Genomic DNA, 23,847 nt, shown 5'->3' with positions numbered 1-23,847 from the left:
ATCATACATGTACCCCAGGCAAAGAAAATTGGGAGCTACATGCCTCCTTTATCTACAGGATTGAAGGGTACAGATCTCTATTCCAAAACGTTTCACAAATGTGGGTTATTATCATTTTGTGTGGCCCCCTCTGGTCATTAGTGGAACAATCAGCCACCCCCTTATGTATGAGTAAAAATGGCCAGAGAGTCGGGATTCATAAGATTTCAAATATTTTCTCAGTCATTTCAGCCTTACCATTAGCAGAAAAAAATTCTGCCCTTTATGTACAGGAAAAAATGGTCACGGCTCATCCTTCCTAATTGTGAATATGTTTGTTCTTAAATGTTTGCTGCACTTTTTTTGCTTAAAAATGGCCGGCAAAATGGTGAAAACCTCTACTCACTCCAGTGCCTCTACCAGGCCGCCTCTCCCATTGCCATCAGTAGATTCACCCTCAAAGTGCCTTATTTGCTTTTTCACACTGAAATCAGCAAGGCAATTGCTACAGACAAAGGAAGCAGTTTGATGCATCAGCTTTTAAAATGGGTATTCTAAATGGGTATTCTACTTTAGGAACAGAAGTACTGGCGAGGATGCAAAATGCTGGCATGTTTGGAACCTTCTGGATTTATACACTTCGGAAGGAACAAAAACTCAACAATATTTTGGTGACCCTCTTCTGCAGTAAATACAATTTGTTTGGCTTCAGATGCCCAATGCCACAACTTTCAAGCCTGCTGCTCAAGAGGGCTCATTATTCTACTCCTTGGAAACCACATTATACATAAAATTAAGTTCTTCCCATTAGTGAAGGAGCTTATCTATAGTCCCCAAGAAGCTATCACAAAATGGCTGCAAAGCATTTTTGTCAACAAGGCAACCTGAGCTAAAATGAAATTAAATGGAACTATGTTGTCTTCTGCGCCTCTGCTTTGCTCTTTATCACATGCACAGCTTTCTTTCCCTCTGGATCCCCCTAGATCCCACTACCCTTCTCACTTCTAAGTCTTACCTGTGTTAAAATCTTACCCGTCTTGGTTTTTCCAACTTCTGGAGCGAGGTTCTGGAGCGAGTGGTTGCAGACCAGATCCAGGTGCCCTTGGAAGAAGCTGAATATCTGGGTCCATTTCCATCAGGGTTTAGGCCTGCTTTTGGCCCGGAAACGGCCTTGGTCACCCTGCACCTGTCGAGAGACAAGGGAAGGCGCTCAGTGACCCCCAGTGCCCTCCATCAGCTTCGGCTGGTGGCCCAGTTGCGCCCCTCTCTGGACAGGGGTAGCCTGACTCCTGCTGTCTCTGCTCTGGAAACCCGTTCTTGGGTCGTTCTTTTTGTTTCGATTTGGTGCATTTGATATTTTATGTGAACCGCCCTTAGACCTTTGGGTATAGGGCAGTATAGAAATTCAATAAATAGTAACAACAGTAATGATAATAATAACTTCGGCAACAGAAATGCCAGCCTTCTTTTTATGAAATGGCTTCTCCAGTTGCCTTTTAAAAGAAAAGCCTTCTATTTTCTGCAATTATTCTTCACTCTGCTTGAAGCAGACTTCATCTCCACCTACCCTTTCCTCTGCTCCTTTGTACACCCAAAGACTTGGTGGTCGAAAGAAAAATAAACTTGATTTCGCCCGTCGTGTTCCTTCATGTGTCTTTGTTTTCCCTTGGCTTTTCTAGTCATCAGGTGTATCTGCTTTTCTTGATTCTCTTTAAAATCTTCATCTTGGTGTTTTTTATGAGTTTTTAGTTTAAATTTTTCTTGGCTAAGCTTTCTTTTGGGGGCTTTCTCAAAGTCTAGCATCTGTCCAGAATTTACTCTCCCTGTTTTACTATGATTAATTCTTTGTTGGTCTTCTTATTTTCTTTGTTTCCTTTAAATTTAAAATGTATTGCGTCTCCTAACACTTTTTAGGGAGTTACTGAATCTATTTAGCTTCTGTCTGTCTGTCTATCTTTCTATCATCTACAAGCAACATTTTAAACTGCCAACTATGGAGATCACAAGGGAAAATTTGTTGTATCCCTTTTTAAAGTTGTAAATAACAACTTCAGTGAGACTTCAGCTCTGGCCAGGGAGAGGGTTAAAACCAGTATTACTGCCAGGGACAGTCTCACTCACTAGATTCTGGCTCGCTCCTTCCACCACCTGTCAGTCACAAGGACACATAAAATAGTCCCTTGGCGCATTAATACAGTGGATACCAATGGGTTTGTTTTCAACATGGGATCACTGCGCATGGGGGAGAAATTAGTGCCGGCCCCACTCCCTAATAACAGGGTTGCTGGGGGGCCAACTTGAATAAAATATGGGGGGTGGGCGGGCGGTAAGCCCTGCCCTACATAGTCACATGACACACCACACACAATTAAATGGCAATGGCCATCAACAGTTTTTTGGGGGGGTTCCCGGCCCCCTAAAAATTTTGGGGGGTTATGGGCTTAAGAGGAGTTAGCTCCTAAGCCAGGGTATGTCTCATTCCTGGATCCATGTCTTTGTTTGCTTGGCTATGTGTAGAATCTGCTGTGCCTTTTAAGGACATTTTGCCCAAGTATCGCACTGATCTGAACATTAAAGATTTTGGTAGACACTGCAGCCTGAGTTTGAATTCTTCTTTGAGTGACAGACAGGAAACTCTCCTCCACAGGGTGCCTTTTTGGAGGTTCTCCTTGGGGGAGGGGCCCCAGGGCCCCCAAAATGGATAGCCTATCGCTTTAAGAAAATGCTTTAAGAAAATGCTAAGAAATTTAAACCTGTCTAGCCCCCCCCCCCCCCTCTCTATCTACAAGCAACATTTAAAATTGTCTACTATGGAGATCACAAGGGAAAATTTGTAGCATCTCGTTTTAAAGTTGTAAATCCCAACTTCAGCTCTGACCAGTGACAGAGCTAAAACCAGTATTACTGCCAGGGACAGTCAGCGGCAGAGGAAGCCGCTTGGGCGCCTGGGGAGCAAGCTGCCCATAGGGGCAGGGCGAGGGTGGGGCAAGCCATCCATGGGGCAGGGCGCACTGTGGGGCCTCCAGAGTCTGTCTGCCTCCTCCCACTCAGTCACCCTTCAGCTGGGGGGGGGGGGAGGCAGTGGGCAAAGTGTTTGGAAAGCGCAGAGCCTTGGGCTCACTGCAGGCTCTGTGGTGAGTGCCGCCCGGCATTTTGTCACCCCCCTCAGTGGGGACACCCGGGGCTGCCCCACAGCTACCGCACCCCCTTCCTTCGCCCCTGGTTGCAGGTGGAGTGGCCAGGGGTTCGGGGGGGAACTGCCCCCCTAATCAAGTAAATAAAAAAAAAATACTTAACTGACCAATTGTGTCGCAGGTAACTCAGTTCTGCCCCCCCCCCTGGTTGCCGTGTGTCCTCTTTTTCCAGGACACATCCTCTTTTTCATGTCTCTGGCTATACTTTCTGGATGAGTCCTAGACAAGACTGGTGACTGAAGACTTGCTTTCCCCATCTTTTCTCATCTTCTGCCCCCCCCCCAGCAATATATCACAGCTTCTATAGCCTACATACAGTAGGTGTATTTAAAATGAGAATCTTCACGGCGTCCTCTTTTTTGCTCTTCAAAATATGGCAACCCTAATTCCCCCCCCCCGAAAAAGAAATCCTGGATACACCTGGGGCAGGTGGTCATAACGACAGTGCCAATTTGTTGATATAATCAATCAGGGGCGCCGACTTATAAAAAATATTGGGGGGGCCCATACCGGGGTCCTGCCCCGGGAAGTTTTCTAAGTTCCAATGTCAGCGGCGCCCGGCAGAGCAGCCCTCTCGGCCACGGCAGCCCGGCTCTCCCAGCCCCCGGGGGCCGCCCTCCTCCCTCGCGCACCCGCAGTGTTCCCGCCCAGGGAGGCGGCGCCCCCAGGAGAGGCGGCGGCGGCAGCAGCAGCCGCGCGCGGCCCGGGCTCCCCTCACCGGCCGCGGGAGCCAAGGCGCGCGACGAGGGCAGCCGAGGAAAGGAGCGCGCGGCCCCGTCCCGCCCTCGCCACTCACCCTTCTGCAGCGGCCCCCGCCGCGGCAGCGGCGACTCCCGCAGCGCCTTTTCCGCAAGGCCCGGGTGACGTCACCGGCGGAGGACGTTTCCGCTGCGCGCGCCCAATAATTTTCTTAAATTATTGGGGGGGCAGAGCCCCCCCAATAAAATTTTTGAGGGGGCTTGGGCCCCTTCAGGCCCCATGGAGTCGGCGCCTATGTAATCAATGAACAATTACCATGTACAGTACTTAGAAATTTCTCCTTTTTACCCTGCCCATTTATCATCACACTGCTGTGTTGATTCAAACTCCCAAATTGTGCCATGTCCCATACGTGGGTAAAACCAAGTTTGTAAAGTGAGGGCCTCCCCCCATTTCCCACCTGACAGCTATTTCCATTTTGGCAGTGGCTGTCAAAAAAGAGACATGGTCAAAGATAGAATATTGGGGTTGAGATCCCCCCCCCCCAATAACCAAAAAATGTGAGCCACATCTTTCACTATTTCCCTTGCATTTTGCTTGCCTTCTCTCCCCCGCTATTTGTAAGGCCTCGTTGGACAGCCACTTTGCTTTCTTGCATTTCCTTTTCATTGGGATGGTTTTCACTGCTGCCTCCTGTATAATGTTACGAGCCTCCATCCATAGTTCTTCAGGCACTCTGTCCACCAAATCTAAATCCTTAAACCTGTTCCTCACTTCCACTGTGTATTCATAAGGGATTTGATTTAGATTGTATCTTACCGGCCCAGTGGTTTCTCCTACTTTCTTCAGTTTAAGCTTGAATTTTGCTATAAGAAGCTGATGATCTGAGCCACAGTCAGCTCCAGGTCTTGTTTCTGCTGACTGTATAGAGCTTCTCCATCTTTGGCTGCAGAAAATATAGATGTATATCAAACCAGCGTACCACACTTTAATAAAGTATGAAAGGACACTTTCTATTGTGGCCAGGTAGAAGGAGATCAGTTTTTGTTTGGCCTTGTTCTTTTGCAGGACCCTGAGGAAATGGAGTCTCTGTTGGGCCTTCCTAACCACCTGGGTTGTATTGATTTTCCAAGTGAGGTCTTCACTAAGGTAAACTCCCAGGAATTTAAAGGAAGAGACTCTCTCCACACAACCCACCCTGATATACAACAGGGCTAGTTCCCCTCCCTCCAAAAGTCCAACACCATCTTCTTTGTCTTGCTGATATTTAGGTGCAAGTTATTCTCTAGGCACCATGTGAAGACTTTTTTAACCTCCTCCCTATATGCTGATTCATCTCCACCTGTAATTAGACCCATTATGGTGGTATCATCTGCAAACTTAATAATTGCAGTGGATGGATCAGATGAAATACAATCATATGTATACAACGAGTACAGGTAGGGACTCAGCAAGCATCCCTGTGAGGTGCCAGTGCTGAGCTTCAGAGGTAGATGTAACAGGCCCAATCCTCACTATTTGTGTGCGATCCCTCATAAAGTCTTTAATCCAACCACAGATGGTAGAGGAAAGGTCCAGGTCCATCAGCTTTTTAATAAGAATGTCCAGAAGAATGGTATTAAAAGCCGAGCTATAATCAATAAACAGCATTCTGACATAATTCCCCGGTCTCTCCAGTTGCAAGGAGAAAAGCTGTGGCTATGGCATCATCTGTTGACCTATTTCTCCTATTAGCGAACTGGTGTTCATCAAAATCCGGTGGAAAATGTGTCCTGAGGTGTTGAAGAAATATCTGGTATTTCTCTAATAGCAAACTACCAAGAATTGTAAATAATATTTAGTACACTAACCTTTGTCTAACTCTTGGTAAATGTCAGCTTGCTGACTTATTTTGTGCCATTGTGATTCATTTTTTTTAATTGATTTTAATTCGTTTTGCTACATCAAACATTAAAACAAACGAAAGAAACATACATAACACATACACACAAAAAAGAAATACATAAAAAAGAGAAATAATAATAAAGAAAACAAAAGAAAAAACATCTCCTAACATAAGATACCAACAAATTAGGTTACATTTACTAAATAACACACAACACTAATTGACTTCCCTTCATCTCGGTTTCAGAATATATTATATTATTTTTTATCTGCAGTTTCTTTTCCTTAAAAAACTCTTTACATCACAAGTGTTATGTCACACCTACTGTGATTTTTAGATTTTTTACCTCTGTTTCCATGTATGTCATAAATTTATTCCATTCTTTGTTAAACTTTATGTCTTTTTGATTTCTTATTTTCTGTGTCATTTTTGCCAATTCTAAATAATCAAATAGTTTGGATTGCCACTCGTTTATAGTTGGGATTTTTGATGTCTTCCAATTCTGCGCTATTAGAGTTCTAGCAGCCACTGTCACGTACTGAAAGAGTGTTTGATCTTCCTTTTTGATTTCCTCTCCAATTATCCCCAGCAAAAAGGCTTCAGTTTTTTTTATAAAGGTATATTTAAAGATTTTTTTTTAGTTCATTGTAAATAGATTCCCAGAATGTTTTGATAGGCTCACACAACCACCACATATGATAAAAATCGCCCTCCTATTTTGTGCCATTGTGATTCAATGTTATATTTGCGCTCAGTACTTTGTAGGATTTGATAATCTTTATAGGTCTTTTAAATTTCTAATCTGCCTATCTATCTATATCTCTCTATCCCTCTATCTCTCTATCAATATTATCTATCCCCTCCCCCTTTCCCTTTTCCCTTTCTGTACTTCCCTATCCTCCTAAATTTGAATATATATATATAATTATGGCTCCACAGTTTCCTGGGTTGCCTCTGGGTCCGGTAACCCTCCAGCCTCTCCTGAGCTGCAGAGGCTCAGGGCAGAGAGGCAGAGGGAACTAAGTTCCCGCAGGAGGAGTGCTCGCCTCCAGGCCAGGAGAGGCGAGAGTCACCAGAGGACCAGGGCCGCCCTATGCCTTGGGGCAGACAAAAGCCGGCCGGCCCCAGTCCCAAGTTGCGGGAGCAACATTGTTAGTTGCTAGTTCCTGCCTGAGCTCCTGCCCTGCCCTGGTTCCCTGCTTGCAAGCCTGTTCCTGACTTCACCCGACTCCCTGCCCTGCACCCAGCTTCAGCTACTATGGACTGCCTCCACGTTGCACCTTTGACCACGGACCAGACTTGGACCTCACCTCTCGGTAACCCACGGGACCAGCACAGTAAGTCCATGAGGAGCAGTCTGGCACTTGCTAGTGACCTTATCTTTAGGAAGGGGAGATTGCTGCGAACATGACTTCTTGCAGAAAGGATTATGGCTGCCAGTCACGTGTTGCATACCTCCCTCCTTTGGCAGCCCTCCTCCTGTAAATCAAATGCGGAATGGTGCAGATGCATGGGGTGGTTTATTTTATATGAATATTTGAAAACGCTATGGGGTCCTATGTAGAAAGAAAAACACTTTCACTCAAAAGCAGAAACAGTTGATTAAATCAGACATGGTCTATTGATTTGGATAGATTGTAACAATTTAGTCGGGCCATGGAAAAGCATTTGGGTGGGTGGGTGATGTTTGTGCTATGTTCATTGTAAGTGTGTACTCATGGGGTGGGGTCTCCAGGCTTCCCCTCCCTCCCACGATTAATGTCTGAAATTTCTGTAACCATGTATATGACCGACCACAGAATGAACCACAAAAACCTCAGAGCCATTTACCAGGAAGCATAGACTCAGTAGGCAAATGGCCTCTCCGCAGGGGAAACACCTAACCCAATGCCAGACAGATCACAAAGATGGGCAACCCTGAAATGGATTTGGACTCCAGGGGACCAAAGAATCGTGAGGAGCCTGACCAGAGAGGTCAGGAACTGTAAATAGTTTTAGTGTCTTGTGTTCGCGGGTGTCAGGAGATGGGGAAAGGGTGGGGAAAGACAGCTATCTGCTACCCAGGTACTGCCCCGTACCTCCCCTTGTGGGATGCATCAATGATGTAGCAATGATGAAATATTGGAGGTGGGACTGGGAATTTGGGGAACTAATAAAAGTTGGGGGCACCTTCTGTTCGAGGTCTGACTCATCTCGCTGCCAGAGGAGTGCGGACCCTGCTATAGCAGTTGCTTTTAGAGTAAAGGTCAGACTTCTTAGCCACTTCCCTATACAATTTGCCTTGGTCCTGCCTGTTTCTTTAATCTCTGACCACAGGGAGTCCTCTTTACCTAGAGGGCTCACAGAGTCCCCCAAGGACCTGGAGCTGCGTGTTCCATTTTTAAAAATATTTAATTGAAACAAGCTTTCACAATTATGTAGAGTGGAGGACTCTTCACAATGATCTTATACTGCAGGAAAACTGCTCCTTTTTGCAGTGGAAGAAGCCCTTCATATTCCATCTCATCCTGATTATCAGAAGATTGTAAATGATCCACCATGCAAGGCTATTGGTGGTGATGTCTTTCTGTATTTGTTCAAAGGTTCTCCTCAGAAAAGAAATGATTGGCGCTGTGATCAATATCGTTGGGTCAACTGTGGTGTCCGACGATGGCCGAGAATTAATCCGAAGCTGAGGAAATTTCACCGTAAAATCAAAACTTGTTCAAGTCCAGACAACTTCACAAGGCACAGTTATAGACTGCTCGAGCCTTCTTGTGAAATGGTTCTGATACACTATATTGGAAATGAGAGGGAATTCCATGCACTTCCTCATGGTGACAGAAAGAGAAATTTGCTAAGACCACACGTACGGGCAATGCCTTCAGTAATAGGAAAGATTTCAGATACAAGTGCTAAGGCCTCAAAAATCTATAAAGACCTTTGTAATGACCCTGCAACCAGCTCAGCTCATATGCCTGCAGCTCAGCCACGAAACCTGGAGCAGGTAAGAAACAAACTTTTTTAAAAAAATATTTTTAATTGATTTTTCCATGTATACTTCTTCTAACGATATATCTTTAACAATTTTTCATATTTCCACCCTCCCCCCCTGGACTTCCCTCATACGCCTATTTTGCTTTATTTCCATATTGTTCACCCAGCATTTTTTCCGCCAAAATTTCACAGAATGCATATTATCTTACTTTTTGCTGCATACAATTGTGATTGTTTTCTCAAACCCTGCCAAGGAGTCCATTTCTTTATGTTGCCTCTTCATATATGTTGAAAATGGTCCCCCTTCTCTTTTAAAGTCTTTGTTGTCCTTTTCATGTAGTTTATCTGATAGTTTTGCAAGTTCTCCATTTTCCATAAGTTTCCCTTGCCATTGTTCTTTCGTTGGTATTTATTCTGTCCTCCAAGTTTGTGCTAATATAATTATTGCCGCTGTTGCTGCATACATAATTTCTGGTTTTCTTTTTTTAATATCTTGATCTACAATTTATAGGAGTAATTCTTCTGGTTTCTTAGCAAAAGTCTTTTTAAACATTTTTTCCCAAATTCATTATATATCAGACAAGGTTGCTTATTATCACTATTGACTGAAATAAAAATAACATCTTTGATAATGCATTCATCTGTATTGCTGCTATCCTTCCCATCAAGGAGAGGTTCATTCTCTTCCAAACTTCCAAATCTATCTTCATCTCATTCCAAACTTTCTCATAGTTGTCTTTATATAAATTTACATTTTTATTATCAAGCCAAATTCCTAAATATTTGACTTTTTAATGAATTTCTATTTTTGCAATCTCCTACAGTGATCCATGCGACGGTCACCTCCAGGCTTGACTACTGTAATTCGCTCTACATGGGGCTTCCCTTGAAACTGTCCCACAAACTCCAGCGGGTGCAGAATGCTGCAGCGAGGCTCCTCACGGGGTCTCTGCCATGGGAGCATATTCACCCAGTGCTTTACCAGTTGCACTGGCTCCCGGTGGAGTACAGGGTCAGATTTAAGGTGCTGGTCTTGACCTTAAAAAACCCTTTGTGGCTTAGGGCCCTCATATCTATGGGACCGCCTCTCCTGGTATGCCCTGCAGAGGACCTTAAGGTCCATGAATAACCATAGTTTAGAGATCCTGGGCCCTAAGGAAGTCAGATTATCCTCCGCCAGGGCCTTTTCAGTGATGGCTCCGACCTGGTGGAATGCTCTGTCGCATGAGACCAGGGCCCTTCGGGATTTAACCTCCTTCCCTCGGGCCTGTAAGACAGAGCTATTCCGCCTGGCCTTTAATTTGAATTCAGCCTGATCTTTTATGTCCCTTCTCTTCCCTCCCCCTCCCCTTTTATGAATATTACCTGCTCTGAGACCCCACAGCTAATTCTCCCCTGGCCTCCTCGCCGGCCCAAGTAGGACCAATTCAGCCAGCTAGCCCTGGGGATTATCCAATGCTTATTTTCCCTAAACTGATTTTTGAATTTTATTGTTATTCATGTTTTTATACTGTATTTTATGCTGCTTTTATAATTAAGTTTTTAAATTTTGTTGTTAGCCGTCCTGAGCCCGGTTTTTGAACCGGGAAGGGCGGGGTATAAATAAAAAATTATTATGATTATGATTATTTTCTCCAGTTCCGTCATTTTTTTGGTTAGTATTTTTGTCTTTCCTTTATTTAATTTAAATCCTCCCACTCACCCAAACTTATATTTTTTCAAAAGCTTTAGGGAGGCATAGCTTTGTTTCCTCAACTGTAATTACCAAGTCAACAAGCAAATGCTTACAACTTAAATTCATTTCCCCCGTTCTTATTCCCACAATCTGTTTGTCTGCTCTTATGTTTCTGTTCAAAACCTTCAGGACCAGAATGAATAATAAAGGTGATAACGGACATCCTTGTCTCATTCCTTTTTCCAATTTGGAATTCATTAGTTATCACCTGCTTAATAATTAGTTTTGCACATTGTTCTGTGTATACAGCTTGTATCCCTTTTTTCTCCATATTCCATTTCTTCCATCACTTTCCTTATAAAGTCCAAAGATACATTATCAAAAACTTTTTCCACATCTATAAACATCATTGCTGCTTTTTTCTCATTTCTTACTTCTAAATACTCTATTACATTTTAAATATTTATTGTTTTATCTTTCATCTGCCTACCTGGAAGTAATCCCGCTTGGTCTGTATTTAAACATTTAAGACCTTTTTCAATCTATTAGCTAAAATGTTAGCAAATATCTTGTAATCATTGTTCAAAACTGAAATAGGGCTACCGGTATATTTTTTGACCAAGGTCAAATCTGTATCTTGTTTTGGAATCAAGGTAATATAAGCTTGCTTCCATGTTTCTCGAATTTCCCCTTTTGTTAATATTTCATTCATTATATCTTTCATTGGATTTACAAGGTGTTCTTTAAATTTTTTTATTGTACTTTGCTGATAATCCATCTGTTCCTGGTGATTTGCCCACCTTTATTTGCCTTATTGCCTCGGAGATTTCTTGGTCTGTTACTTGTGTATTTAAGAATACTATCTCTTCTTGTTTTATCTTTGGCAGTTTACTCTTTTTTATATATTCCTGTATGTTGATAGCCTTTTCATTTCCTCTTTTGTATAAATTTTGAAAATATTTTTAAAAGGCTTCCCTTATTTCTTTTGTTTTATCTAGAAATTTCCCATTGGAATGAATTTTACCTATATATATATATAATTCATCTGTTGATTTCTCCTTAATTGCCATGCTAACAACATTCCGGGTTTGTTTGCATGCTCAAAGAATTTTGGCTTCATTTTTTAAACTTTCCATGCTATTTCTTCATTGATTATCATTGAATGCTGTGATTGTAATCATTTTCTTGCCTGTTTTATCGATTGTTTATTTAGGTTTTTTCCTAATTCGTTTTCTTTCTTTGATATGGCATCCAAAATTTCTTTTTTCTTTGCTTCCCTGGCTCTCTCTCTTTTTTTTAACAGCATTTTGTTGTATGAAATGACCTCTCATGACTACAGTGGGACCTCAGGTTACATATGCTTCAGGTTACAGACTCCGCTAACCCAGAAATATTAGTTACAGATGGGTAGCCGTGTTGGTCTGCCATAGTCAAAACAAAAAAAATTCCTTGCAGTAGCACCTTAAAGACCAACTAAGTTAGTTCTTGGTATGAGCTTTCGTGTGCATGCACACTTCTTCAGATACACACTTCAGATATCTGAAGAAGTGTGCATGCACACGAAAGCTCATACCAAGAACTAACTTAGTTGGTCTTTAAGGTGCTACTGCAAGGAATTTTTTTTGTCCAGAAATATTACCTCGGGTTAAGAACTTTACTTCAGGATGAGAACAGAAATTGCACGGCGGCAGCACAGCGGCAGCAGGAGGCCCCATTAGCTAAAGTGGTGCTTCAGGTTAAGAACAGTTTCAGGTTAAGAACGGACCTCCGGAACAAATGAAGTATGTAACCAGAGGTACCACTGTACTTTACAAGCATTCCATACAATTTTGATTTTTGTTTCCTTAGGTAAGAAAGAAACAAGCTTGAAAGACAACGTTCACAAATCAGTCGTGATGATTTGTACAGTGTTTTTGAATTAACAGAACGCCTTGAAGGCTTCATCCATGATATCTCTCTCTCTCCTACAGTGATTGTTGTTATGGGCCTACAGGATATTTCGTCTGAAATTGGAAAAATAATATCACTGAAGACAGATTTACCTATGCTTTTTTCATATGACACAACTTTTCAACTTGGAGACTTCTTCCTATCTACTTTACTATTTCAAAATGTGCTCTTCGCTGAATCACCACTGATTCCTGTAATGTTCAAGATGCATGACAGCAGGCGAGAGGACAATCACAGGAGACCCTTTCAAAGCAGTGTCCATTGCTCAATTCAGAAAAAGTTGTCCTAGTGTCTGACAAGAAAAAGGAATTGAAAAGTCTTTGGATCATGTTTTGCTGAAGAGCCACAGAGTGGTGTGCTGGAATCACATCCGCAGAGACATCGTATTTTGGTTGAAAAAACATGGGGCCAGTTCAGAGGATACCAAGGTATACCTTGCTGATTTTTTTGATCTTCTGAGGTCAAATTCTGAGCAAGACTACACATTCAAATTTGATTAACTCAGGACAGGTTGGAGCAAAGCATTCTTGGACTACTTTAAGGAAAAACTGCACCAAGCAATAATAACTCATGCTGGGGCCTGGATTCTAAAGAGACTGAACATATATAAAGAAAAATGTGGAATCACCTCAAATGTCTCTGAGAGTTTTCATGCAGCATTAAAAAGACTTTCACAATGGAAAGAAATGACGATGGAAGCAAGGGTGTTATCCTTATATGCAATGCAAAATTTTTACTGGAGAGAAACTTTGCGTGGACTATGTAACACTGGAAGCTTGCATTTGCAGCCTCAGTTTATCAGACACTCAAGATCGCCAGAACATACAGTCTTTCCTTATATAGCTTGTGATCCATCACAAATCTTGGATCTTGTACAAAGTGGAGAACTTCCGTGGCCTAAGAAAGATGAAAACTATGAGAAGGCACCATCAGTTTGTCAAATGGTACTAGCGGGCTTTACGGTACTGAACAATTTAATAGCTTGGTGTATTTGTGGTAAGGGGTAGTAAAGGGAAAGCATTATGTTGTCCGCCTTTTTCCGAAAGAGAGCTGCTCTTGCCCATCATCCAGGACTTGCTACCATATTATAGCTGCCAAAAAATCTGTCGGTATGCCCCAGAACTAGGGAAGCCTTGCCGGTTGCAGCTCACACAGTTGAAGCGAAATAAAAGGCAGAAGAATAGCTCAGGAAGAAAGTTCTCCAGACTGAAGGAGAAGATAACTGTAGTTCCAGCATCTGATTCAGTGCAGGCTGCTGAGGAGCTGGACTCCTTAAAAACAGATCACTGACTGACTATGAGAGACCTGGAAAGCACTCAACCTCAGATGACCTCCACTCCAAAAAGTGGGAAAGAGGATTTGACAGTGACCAATATTGATTCTTTTGATAGAAGCCCCATATTCTCAACGCAAAGTGAGAAGTATTTTGGCAAATCAATGATTTCTACATCAGTTCCCCCATGGCACAACTGTACCTTCAACACACTCAGTCTACAAACCGAGTAACTTGAGGGTTCAGTTGCCAACATCTGTGTGTATGGTTATGACATAGACACACTGAAAGGATCAAACTGGACAAATGACCACATAATAGATGCCTTTCTTGCCTCCAGGGTGATCATGACCAAAGAGCTAGGTCACGATGGAACAATTTTCCCATTTAGTTGCCTCTTCATTCAGGAGGAATGGGTGTGGAGTGAACCCACCGCACCCGGCACCACCATTCTGTTGAGGTGCCATTGCGGCCACCCCCGCCCGGACACATGCCGCGCTCCCTTGGCGCGCCAGGCGCCACGTCCCCACTGGTGGCACACCACGTCTCCAGGATGCTCGCCATGCCCCCGGGATGCACACCACACCCCCACGTGCAGTGCACCATGCCCCCCGGACGCACTCCATGCCTCCTGGGATGCGCACAAGCCACGCACTCACCTGCTCTCTGCCCCCAGTGCCAGAGCTTGCAGCTTCGCTACTGAGTCCACCACTCATAACCGCCGCACCACACCTGAAGTGCCTTTTCCAGTTGTCAAAAATGCCCTGTTGTTATCATTTTTGAAACATTAGTGTTATGATGGCACCTAAAGCCTGAAATATCTTCCTAAAAGATCAGATAAATGTTTAGGGAAAGTTGTTATGAAAGGAGGAATGAAGAATGTAAGTTCAGCATCTAATTCTCTGCATTATGCTTTCAGTTGTGATGAGCATGTGGACAGACAGAGGAGAAGGCTGCATGAGGCTGCTAGTTAATTGCTGGATGACCTCTGCAAAAGAAAGTTGTGCATATTTGATCTTTGTGACTGTTCAGTAAATGTTTAAATTATAGTTTTTAAATATCGAACCCAAGCTCTGACTTTCTCAGTTCTCCTATCATCTGTGTGTATCCTGCTAGTTCTATCCATTTCTCCTTTCTTTTTTTTTTAAAGATATTTATTGAAGTTTCAACATTTTACAAAAATAAGAAAAGAAAAAAAAGAAAAAAGAAAAATACAAAGTAAAAACAGTTAAAAACAGATCAGTTTTTCCAAATCTTATCTTTCATTTGCTCGTTTCCCTGACCTCCTCACACCTCCCTTTTTTGTATTCCAGTTCAATTAGTTAATTCAGCAAATCCTTTCCCTCTTTGATTTTATCTTAATCTTTTATCTTAATATATTATAGCCTTATATTATCACCTGTTAACAAACCATTTTACATATTCCTTTATAACATTGCTACTAAAAACCGCTTAACTTCAATCCAACATCATTCTAACATTCATTGATTTTGCAGTGTTTCTGTAAATAGTCTTTAAATTTCTTCCAATCTTCTTCCACCGACTCTTCTCCCTGGTCTCGGATTCTGCCGGTCATTTCCATATCCATTTCTCCTTTCTCTTGGCACAAATGTATATAAAATTATACAGGAAAATGTTAAATGATCAGCTTTAATTCAGTGACTCTGTCTCTACCTTTCTGTGCAATTGCTCAGAAATGTCACTTAAGAAAGCTCTATATATTGGCATGGTCTCTTTTATTGGAATAATTTCCCAAAGTTAATTTTAAACGGGTACATAAGACCAGTGGGCCAGAATTTTTGTCCCAATAATATTTTTTTCCTGTGGCCATCACCAAATCTTCATGCATGTAACTTCACAGTTTCATCTCTCATGGAATAAAGTGGTTTTTCCTTTCGCTGGGTGCCCCTGAGGTCAGTATTTTGGGAGAGTGACGAAAAGTTCTCTCTAACCACTTTATCTTATTTAATTTTCTAACCTCTATCGTGTTTGCTACCCTCTTATATAGACCTTTTATAGACTGAACATTTCCAAACCCTTCAGCCTTTTCTCAAAGGAAAAGCACTGTGCCCCCTTAATCATTTGGTTGCCCAATTCTAGATGTAAGAGCAATCTGGTTGCCACATCTATCACCCTGTTGATCACCAGGATTGATCTGGCTGATCAGAGGGGCAAGGAATGTGTCTGCCATCCCCATCACTGTGCACCCCCCCCCCCAAAGCCACACACTCCATGTAAGAGAATGACCATCCCACACAGAGCGAGAACACCCTCTTCTGCACTTTTTCCAGCTATGCCATATTCGTTTTAGAGAGATGGCACCCAAAACTGTACACAGTGTTCCAAATGGGACCACACTATAGAACTGTACAGGGACATTACAATACTGACCGTTTCATTTTCAGTTCCTTTTTCAATAGTCTCCAGCACTAATTCCAGATCACAAAATGAAAAAATGAAATAATAGCGGTTCTGATCCTTGTGGGACCCAACTGCTCACTTTCTTTAACTTTTAACATGGCCTTGGCGATTGGAAAAGCCACAGCACCCAGGAGATCCTCTGAAAGCCCAAGTTGCCCCAACTTTGTGCAAAACAGTTGTAGCCCTGGAGAAGGGAAGGGAAGGGGTCTGACAAAACTTTGCTAAGTAAAGTATCTTTGTCTGCTGAAAAACAAATGTTTAGCCAGCATAAAAGAAAACTCGTCCAGGCAACTGTCTCTAGCTTCTGTTGGCTTCCCTCTAGACACAACAAGGCTGCGTAAGGTACACAGCGTGCGACAGCGAAAATCTTCAACAGAAAGGCTGCCTGCACTTGTTCCACTGACTGGGTAAACCCTGACATCCAGACTGAAATTCCATAGAGCAGTTTGGCTCTAACTTTAGCATTAAAAACTTTGAGGGCAGAAGGGATGTGTTGGTTACCTCTTGTTGCAAAAAAGTGCAATATGGCCTGCATAAACAGCTGGCTGGCATTTACCGCCCTTGCGCAGTGCGAGGAACACCGGAGCCTGTGATGGAAAGTGATCCCCAAACAGTTGAATCTGAATACCTGCTGGATATGTTTCCCACCAAAAACCCAACTATATATCTTACGAGAATTCCCGAAGACCATTATTTTGCTTTTATTGAAGTTCATGCTCATTTTCATTCTAGACAAATAGTAGATACAGGCATTTAGCAAACGCTTTAAGCCAATTCTAGTTCATGAGAGCACAATCATATCATCTGCATATAGAAGAACGGTAATTTTTGATACATTTAGTTTACGGCTGTGAACATCCACCAGTTTTAGTAATGGGGCGAGTTCATTTAAGCACAGTGGACCAACACCAGCTGATGGCATGGCTCCTCAAATCAACATTTCACACTGGACTTCAAGCATCTGGCAATGTGTGCCTCCCCATTCTTCCTCCAGATTCTGGGTCCTTGGTTTCCAAATGAGATGGAAAAGTTGCTCCTATCAGAAAAGAGGACTTGGGACCACTGAGCAACAGACCAGTTCTTTTTTTTCTTTAGCCCAGGCAAGATGCTTCTGACGTTGTTTCTTGTTCAGGAGCAGCTTGACAAGAAGAATACATTTGAAGCCCATCTGCAGGATCCATCTGTGTATGGTGGCTCTTGATGCACCAGCCTCAGTCCACTCCTTGTGAAAGTCCCCAGCATGTTTGAATGGTCTTTTCCTGACAATCCTCTCCAGGCTGTGGTCATCCCTGCTGCTTGTGCAACTTTTTCTTCCACACTTTCCCCTTCCGCATAACTTTCCATTAATGTGCTTTGATACAGCACTTTGGGAACATCCAACTTCTTCTGCAATTACCCTTTGAGACCTTCCCTCCTTATGGAGGGTCTCAATGACGGCTTTCTGCACAACTGTCAGGTCAGCAGCCTTCCCCATGATTGTGCTTCCTACTGAACCCGTTGCAGATGTTATGGATTGAATAGCTGCACCTTTTCACAATATTTTAATTTTCTGAGATTGTTAATTTGAGGTTTTTATCAGCTGTACCCTATAATCATCACAATTATAACAAATAAAGGATTGACATATCTCGCTTTGTATGTCATGAGTCTATCTCATATATTAGTTTCACCTTTTAAGTTGAATTACTGAAATAAATTAACTTTTCCACGATAATCTAATTTTCCAAGTTTCACCTGTACATATTTTGTTCCCTATGGCAAGGAGTGCTAGGATGGGAAGCATCCATGTAATCCACCTTCTCTGAGACACACACCAGTGATGCATCAGAGGAGCACTTTGCGCTTCACTTAGTTCTTAAGGGAGAGATAGAGAGAGAGAGAGGTTGCATTGGAAGTAAGCAGGGACACCGCAGGGGCTTGAACCCCGTCCTGGAAACCAGGAGCGCCAACCACCAGCGTCTTTTGCTTTTTTTTGGCCAATGCAACAAGGTGAAAAGCAAAACCTGAGAGAACACTCTGAATACAGAATGTTCTCTCAGGAAAAAAGAAAACCCTTAAGAATTATGAAGCTGCAGACAGAACACAATCGAGGTTTTATCCGATATCCACCTAGATGTGTTTAAGTCACAGAGTGCCATGTTGACTGCCATTAATTTGCAGGGCACAACAGAGAGACTGGTTCCAGTCTTCAAACTCTGCCTTTATGCTCACCTTTTTGTTTGTCCCTCTGAAGTGTGAATTCATGGGCCTGGAAATTCCTTCTGCTGGTCTGTGAAAAGCAATTTGGACTCATTAGTTTGTCCCCGGCCCATTCCCGCCAATTCCAGAGAAATGTTTTTGGAACCCAGCTGTTCTGACTGACCTGACTTCTGCAGGAAGAGCTGGCTTCCCCTGAGTGTGGTGGGCTCTTGGACAGAACTGTGAAGAGATCAAGCGGGGGGAAATGGAGAAGCCAGCCCAAAAGGATTGTACTGAAAAAGATCACTGAATTGTAGAGTGTGAAGTTCACTTGCCATTAAGTTTCCTTAAGGCTTGCAAAATTCTATTTCTTGCGTCCCTGAGATGCACCTGGAAGAGACTAGGGTCTTCAGCAGCCCTCCCCTCCAGACACAGGAGCAAAAACAGCCGGTTACCTAAAGCAGCGCAGTCAAGACGCAGGTGTCTCTCAATCCTGCACTGCAGATGTTCACCTGATGGATCAAAAGCTCTGACACTGCCTTTTGTCAATGGAGCAGATCTGCCTCCGGCACAGGTAGCTCTCTGAGGTCTGTAAAAAAAAAAGCTGGAACCAAACAAGGATGGCCGTCCCACCAAAAGATGTACCTTATTGTGTGGTGGTGGCACAGGAAAGGGCCTCCCCTGCAGTGGTGTCCCGACAAGAGAAGTCCCTCCAGGTAGAAGCACGCAGAGTGACTGCATTAGGCTTTCGAGTTTGCAGCTCTTCTGAAACAGGGATTGAATAACCAACGTTGCTCAATACAAGCTCTTTGGAATAGTTAGTTTGCATATTTGATGTATGATTCCACTTAGAGCCTACCTTTTCTCCAACAGGCTCAGGGTGCTTGAATGGTCCCCCTCACTGCGACCTGAAAGAATCTTTGTACAAAGAGTTGCAGGCAGAACACAACAGAGATTTTCCCCTCAGCCAAGCACAAGATACTCACCTTCAGCCAGAAGACACACAACTTTATTGCTGCTATGATTACGATAGAGCATATAGAGATTACTTGTTAGTTATTAGTGCCACCTCTGATAATTCAAATGTTTTATTAACAGAAGCTACGATTGCAGTTGAAGGTAACCAAGTGAGAGGTTACAGGCAATAAGCAGTTCACTACAGCAGGTTTTAAAATATATTACCTTTGGAACAGAAGTACTGGTGAGGATCCTGATTTTTGTATTTGTTGGAAACCCAGCAACTATCAACCCTATTGTGCAAGTTTTCACAAAAAAGCCAGTAATACCATCTGGGTCAAATTAAATTTCGAATAGTCTCAGCATTTATGGATCATGTTCCCTGCATTAAACAATCATACATGTACCCCAGGCAAAGAAAATTGGGAGCTACATGCCTCCTTTATCTACAGGATTGAAGGGTACAGACCTCTATTCCAAAATGTTTCACAAATGTGGGTTATTATGATTTTGTGTGGCCCTCTCTGGTCATTAGTGGAACAATCAGCCACCCCCTTATGTATGAGTAAAAATGGCCAGAGAGTCGGGATTCATAAGATTTCAAATATTTTCTCAGTCATTTCAGCCTTACCATTAGCAGAAAAAAATTCTGCCCTTTATGTACAGGAAAAAATGGTCACGGCTCATCCTTCCTAATTGTGAATATGTTTGTGCTTAAATGTTTGCTGGACTTTTTTTGCTTAAAAATGGCTGGCAAAATGGTGAAAACCTCTACTCACTCCAAGGCCTCTACCAGGCCACCTCTCCCATTGCCATCAGTAGATTCACCCTCAAAATGCCTTAGTTACAGATAGGTAGCCGTGTTGGTCTGCCATAGTCAAAACAAAAAAAATTCCTTCCAGTAGCACCTTAAAGACCAACTAAGTTAGTTCTTGGTATGAGCTTTCGTGTGCATGCACACTTCTTCAAAATGCCTTATTTGCTTTTTCACACTGAAATCAGCAAGGCAACTGTTACAGACAAAAGAAGCAGTTTGATGCATCAGCTTTTAAAATGGGTATTCTAAATACCTAAATACCCCTGGGAACAGAATTACTGGCGAGGATGCAAAATGCTGGCATGTTTGGAACCTTCTGGATTTATACACTTCGGAAGGAACAAAAACTCAACAATATTTTGGTGACCCTCTTCTGCAGTAAATACAATTTGTTTGGCTTCAGATGCCCAATGCCACAACTTTCAAGCCTGCTGCTCAAGAGGGCTCATTATTCTACTCCTTGGAAACCACGTTATACATAAAATGAAGTTCTTCCCATTAGCAAAGGAGCTAATCTATAGTCCCCAAGAAGCTACCACAAAATGGCTGCAAAGCATTTTTGTCAACAAGGCATCCTGAGCTAACATGAAATTAAATGGAACTATGTTGTCTTCTGCGCCTCTGCTTTGCTCTTTATCGCATGCACAGCTTTCCTTCCCCCTGGATCCCCTTAGATCCCACTACCCTTCTCACTTCTAAGTCTTACCTGTGTTAAAATCTTACCCGTCTTGGTTTTTCCAACTTCTGGAGCGAGGTTCTGGAGCGAGTGGTTGCAGACCAGATCCAGGTGCCCTTGGAAGAAGCTGAATATCTGGGTCCATTTCCATCAGGGTTTAGGCCTGCTTTTGGCCCGGAAACGGCCTTGGTCGCCCTGCACCTGTCGAGAGACAAGGGAAGGCGCTCAGTGACCCCCAGTGCCCTCCATCAGCTTCAGCTGGTGGCCCAGTTGCGCCCCTCTCTGGACAGGGGTAGCCTGACTCCTGCTGTCTCTGCTCTGGAAACCCGTTCTTGGGTCGTTCTTTTTGTTTCGATTTGGTGCATTTGATATTTTATGTGAACCGCCCTTAGACCTTCGGGTATAGGGCAGTATAGAAATTCAATAAATAGTAACAACAGTAATGATAATAATAACTTCGGCAACAGAAACGCCAGCCTTCTTTTTATGAAATGGCTTCTCCAGTTGCCTTTTAAAAGAAAAGCCTTCTATTTTCTGCAATTATTCTTCACTCTGCTTGAAGCAGGCTTCATCTCCACCTACCCTTTCCTCTGCTCCTTTGTACACCCAAAGACTTGTTGGTCGAAAGAAAAATATACTTGATTTCGCCCGTCGTGTTCCTTCATGTGTCTTTGTTTTCCCTTGGCTTTTCTAGTCATCAGGTGTATCTGCTTTTCTTGATTCTCTTTAAAATCTTCATCTTGGTGTTTTCTATGAGTTTTTAGTTTAAATTTTTCTTGGCTAAGCTTTCTTTTGGGGGCTTTCTCAAAGTCTAGCATCTGTCCAGAATTTACTCTCCCTGTTTTACTATGATTAATTCTTTGTTGGTCTTCTTATTTTCTTTGTTTCCTTTAAATTTAAAATGTATTGCGTCTCCTAACACTTTTTAGGGAGTTACTGAATCTATTTAGCTTCTGTCTGTCTGTCTATCTTTCTATCATCTACAAGCAACATTTTAAACTGCCAACTATGGAGATCACAAGGGAAAATTTGTTGTATCTCTTTTTACAGTTGTAAATAACAACTTCAGTGAGACTTCAGCTCTGGCCAGGGAGAGGGTTAAAACCAGTATTACTGCCAGGGACAGTCTCACTCACTAGATTCTGGCTCGCTCCTTCCACCACCTGTTGGTCACAAGGACACATAAAATAGTCCCTTGGCGCATTAATACAGTGGATACCAATGGGTTTGTTTTCAACATGGGATCACTGCGCATGGGGGAGAAATTAGTGCCGGCCCCACTCCCTAATAACAGGGTTGCTGGGGGGCCAACTTGAATAAAATATGGGGGGTGGGCGGGCGGTAAGCCCTGCGCTACATAGTCACATGACACACCACACACAATTAAATGGCAATGGCCATCAACAGTTTTTTGGGGGGGTTCCCGGCCCCCTAAAAAATTTGGGGGGTTATGGGCTTAAGAGGAGTTAGCTCCTAAGCCAGGGTATGTCTCATTCCTGGGTCCATGTCTCTGTTTGCTTGGCTATGTGTAGAATCTGCTGTGCCTTTTAAGGACATTTTGCCCAAGTATCGCACTGATCTGAACATTAAAGATTTTGGTAGACACTGCAGCCTGAGTATGAATTCTTCTTTGAGTGACAGGCAGGAAACTCTCCTCCACAGTGTGCCTTTTTGGAGGTTCTCCTTGGGGGAGGGGCCCCAGGGCCCCCAAAATGGATAGCCTATCGCTTTAAGAAAATGCTTTAAGAAAATGCTAAGAAATTTAAAGCTGTCTACCCCCCCCCCCTCTCTATCTACAAGCAACATTTAAACTTGCCTACTATGGAGATCACAAGGGAAAATTTGTAGCATCTCGTTTTAAAGTTGTAAATCCCAACTTCAGCTCTGACCAGTGACAGAGCTAAAACCAGTATTACTGCCAGGGACAGTCAGCGGCGGAGGAAGCCGCTTGGGCGCCTGGGGAGCAAGCTGCCCATAGGGGCAGGGCGAGGGTGGGGCAAGCCATCCATGGGGCAGGGCGCACTGTGGGGCCTCCAGAGTCTGTCTGCCTCCTCCCACTCAGTCACCCTTCAGCTTGGGGGGGGCAGTGGGCGGACCGTTTGGACAGTACAGAGCCTTGGGCCCACTGCAGGCCCCGTGGGGAGTGCCGCCCGGCATTTTGTCACCCCCCTCAGTGGGGACACCCAGGACGGCCCCACACCTACCGCACCACCCTTCCTCCGCCCCTGGTTGCAGGTGGAGTGGCCAGGGGTTCGGGGGGAACTGCCCCCCTAATCAAGTAAATAAAAAGAAATACTTAACTGACCAATTGTGTCTCAGGTAACTCAGTTCTGCCCCCCCCCCCCCCCCGGTTGCTGTGTGTCCTCTTTTTCCAGGACACATCCTCTTTTTCAGGGGTAGCATTCTAAAAATTTGCCAAAATGTCTCTGGCTATACTTTCTGGATGAGTCCTAGACAAGACTGGTGATTGAAGACTTGCTTTCCCCAACTTTTCTCATCTTCTGCCCCCCCCCCCCAGCAATATATCACAGCTTCTATAGCCTACATATAGTAGGCATATTTAAAATGAGAATCTTCACGGCGTCCTCTTTTTTGCTCTTCAAAATATGGCAACCCTAATTCCCCCCCCCCCCAATAAAAGAAATCCTGGCTACACCCGGGGCAGGTGGTCATAACGACAGTGCCAATTCTTTATGGTCCAGCTCTCACTTCCATACATCACTACTGGGAAAACCATAGCTTTAACTATAGGGACCTTTGTTGGCAAGGTAATGTCTCTGCTTTTTAAGATGCTGTCTAGGTTTGTCATTGCTTTTCTCCCATGAAGCAGGCGTCTTTTAATTTCGTGACTGCTGTCACCATCTGCAGTGATCATGGAGCCCAAGAAAGTAAAATCTCTCACTGCCTCCATTTCTTCCCCTTCTATTTGCCAGGAGATGATGGGCCCAGTGGCTGTATAGAGCTTCTCCATCTTTGGCTGCAGAGAATATAGATGTATATCAAACCAGTGTACCACACTGTAATAAAGTATGAAAGGACATTTTCTATTGTGGCCAGGTAGAAGGATATCATCAATTTTTGTTTGACCTTGTTCTTTTGCAGGACCCTGTGGAAATGGAGTCTCTGTTGGGCCTTCCTAACCACCTGGGTTGTATTGATTTTCCAAG

The 23,847-nt window shown here is 43.4% G+C and overlaps 1 protein-coding gene and 1 long non-coding RNA gene across 2 annotated transcripts in view; both read right to left on the bottom strand.

Annotated features, from left to right (window-relative positions):
- Positions 1-23,847, bottom strand: part of LAGE3 (L antigen family member 3) — a 143,489-nt gene that overhangs the window by 52,212 nt on the left and 67,430 nt on the right. The window lies entirely within an intron of this gene.
- Positions 18,177-19,912, bottom strand: LOC114588113 (uncharacterized). Its single transcript, XR_013391165.1, has 3 exons — positions 19,090-19,912; positions 18,415-18,995; positions 18,177-18,321 (listed from the first exon to the last, which is right to left on the bottom strand). It is a non-coding gene; the product is annotated as an uncharacterized LOC114588113 (long non-coding RNA).

Source organism: Podarcis muralis, chromosome 17 (genome assembly GCF_964188315.1).
Source record: "Podarcis muralis chromosome 17, rPodMur119.hap1.1, whole genome shotgun sequence".
NCBI classification, from domain to species: domain Eukaryota; kingdom Metazoa; phylum Chordata; class Lepidosauria; order Squamata; family Lacertidae; genus Podarcis; species Podarcis muralis.
This window is presented reverse-complemented; position numbering and strand designations above follow the sequence as displayed.